This window comes from Octodon degus, unplaced genomic scaffold (genome assembly GCF_000260255.1).
Source record: "Octodon degus isolate 3935 unplaced genomic scaffold, OctDeg1.0 scaffold00019, whole genome shotgun sequence".
NCBI lineage: Eukaryota > Metazoa > Chordata > Mammalia > Rodentia > Octodontidae > Octodon > Octodon degus.
In genome coordinates, this window is record NW_004524595.1 from 22,791,961 (window position 1) to 22,794,410 (window position 2,450).

The window sequence follows — 2,450 nt, forward strand, 5'->3', positions numbered from 1 at the left end:
GGGGGTTCCCGGGAAGTAGGACTTTTAGTTTTTAACCCAAGCTAGGCTTACCCTGCATATGAGGTTATTGCTACACGGGTTTCACAGATGCCCCACCCAAGGCTTCTAACAGCACAAGACTTGCCCAATCCTATTTCCCATAAAGAGCTTCCTACATGCATGCTATAAAGTTCAGACAGGCGGTCCTCTAAACAAGTTTCACTGTCATTTGCATTTCACGGCAAGGTTTTTGAAAACCATTTGTGATAATTATATGCTATAGTAATGGAGGTTATTTTCATAGTAGCAGCCCAAAAAAGGGAGGCTAAAGACTCATTGGCTTTTCTCCACTGTGGTTCTGAGGGGAAGCTGTACCTGGCAAAGACATGCCACCCACCCCAGAGATGCCACTAGGCCCTGCCCCAGCCCTTCAAGTGGGCCAGCAGCAGAGCCTTCTTTGCTGTGCACTGCACCATACTGAAATGTCCTTCCATGCCTGTCAGCCTTATGTGAGCTTCTGAAAGACCAGGACTGGTACACAAGGTGTGACTGGAAATTAGTGTGAATGTTTAGATTTTCTTTCTTTAAATTTCTTACAATAAAAGACATTGTCATTAATATTTTCTTAAAATATTCCCCCCACTTTGAGCATACTTGTCCCATCATTCTTGTAACTTGCTGAAGCAACTCTGGGTGTCCTCTTTCATGAGTGTCTTCATTTGCACTGTGATGGCTGGATTGATGCACTGAGTCTGTCCAAAACATTTACATTTCATGGGCATTTTGAACTTTGAGGAAGAGGCAGAAGTTGCGTGGTGCCTGGTCCCATGAGCGAGGTGGATGAGGACACGCCACAGTGCTCCTACTAGCCTGCCTTTGCACTGGATGGCACTCAGCAGCAGCAGCCACTGTTTCGATCACACCTCATAAAGACGCAAAAGGCACTTTCCAGAACTGGGGCAGAAAGTGTCAAGAACGACGCGGTGAGTGTGTTCAAAGAGGACAATGTGCGTTTTGCTCTAATAAATATTTTACGTTTAAACATTCACTATAGCAGACGCGCGGCCCGACGCCAGGCCCGTGAGCGCCGGGAGGCTGGCGGGACCCGCGCCCACCGCAGCTGCTTGTTACCCAGCCCCGCTGCAGCCGCAGTCCCTGGTGGCCGCCGCGGGCTACGGCCGGGAGTCTAAAACCACCTACCTGGAAGACCTCCTGCCACTTTAAGAGTATGAATTGGCCCCATCTAAGTTAGGAGAGGAAGTGGATGATGTGTACCTCATTCGTACTCAAGGGCTTCCCTGGGCATGTACTGTAGAAGATGTACTTAACTTTTTTCTCAGACTGCAGAATCCACAACAGGGAAAATGGAGTGCATTTTCTCTTAAACAGAGATGGGATGCGCCGGGGTGGTGCCCTGATTGAGATGGAGTCGGAGCAGGACGTGCAGAAGGCCCTGGAGAAGCACCACATGTGCGTAGGCCGGCGGCAGGTAGAGGTATATGAGATAAACAACGAAGATGTGGATGCCTTAATGAAGAGCCTGCAGGTCAAAGCCTCCCTGCCAGTGAATGATGGTGTGGTTCGGCTGAGGGGACTTCCATATAGTTGCAATGAGAAGGACATTGTAGACTTCTTTGCAGGACTGAATATAGTGGACATCACTTTTGTGATGGACTGCAGGGGCAGAAGGAAAATGGGGGAAGCCCACGTGGAGTTTGAAGAGCCAGAGATGGCCAGCCAGGCCCTGATGAAACACAGGGAGGAGACTGGGAACAAGTACATAGAGATATTTCCAAGCAGAAGGACTGAAGTTCGAACACATGTTGGCTCTCGTAAGGGAAAGAAAATGGCATCTTCTCCTACTGCCAAGTATATGACTGAGCCTGATGTTGTCTTTGAAGAACACGAAGTAAATGAGGATATTGAACCTGTGACAACTTTTGAAAGTGAGAAGGAGATACAGTTGCCAAAGGAGGTGCCAGAGAAGTTTCCAGAGGCTGCTAACTTTGGAGCCACACCCTCCTCACATGTTGTACACTTGAGAGGCCTGCCTTTCCATGCTAACATGCAGGACATCATACATTTTTTTGTGCCACTGAAGCCTGATCAGATCACCATAGTACAGCTCTAAGGGGAAGGCCCCTGGCGAGGCTGACGTGCACTTTGACAGCCACGAGGAGGCTGCGGCGGCGATGTGCAAGGACCAGTCCCACGTACACCATAGGTATATTGAACTGTACCTGAACTCATATCTGAAAGGAAAGTAAGATTTCAGGGTTTCTAGATAGTAAGGGTGAAGAAAGCATTTCATTGGCACATGCTTCTTGGACATGGGACATCGAGTTCCAGCTTATTGGCAGCAGCTGCTAGAGTAAAAGTTTTGGGGTTTTTTTGGGTTGATTGCATCTAAGACAAATTTGTAGTGGACTGATTAGAAAAGGAAAGATGCAGTTTGGGATTCTGAAATGAAC

General features: G+C 48.2%; 1 pseudogene; it reads left to right on the forward strand.

Moving 5' to 3' along the window:
* The window catches only part of LOC101571949, a 6,258-nt pseudogene extending 4,012 nt beyond the window's left edge, over positions 1–2,246 (forward strand).
* Positions 2,247–2,450: the final 204 nt, after the last annotated feature.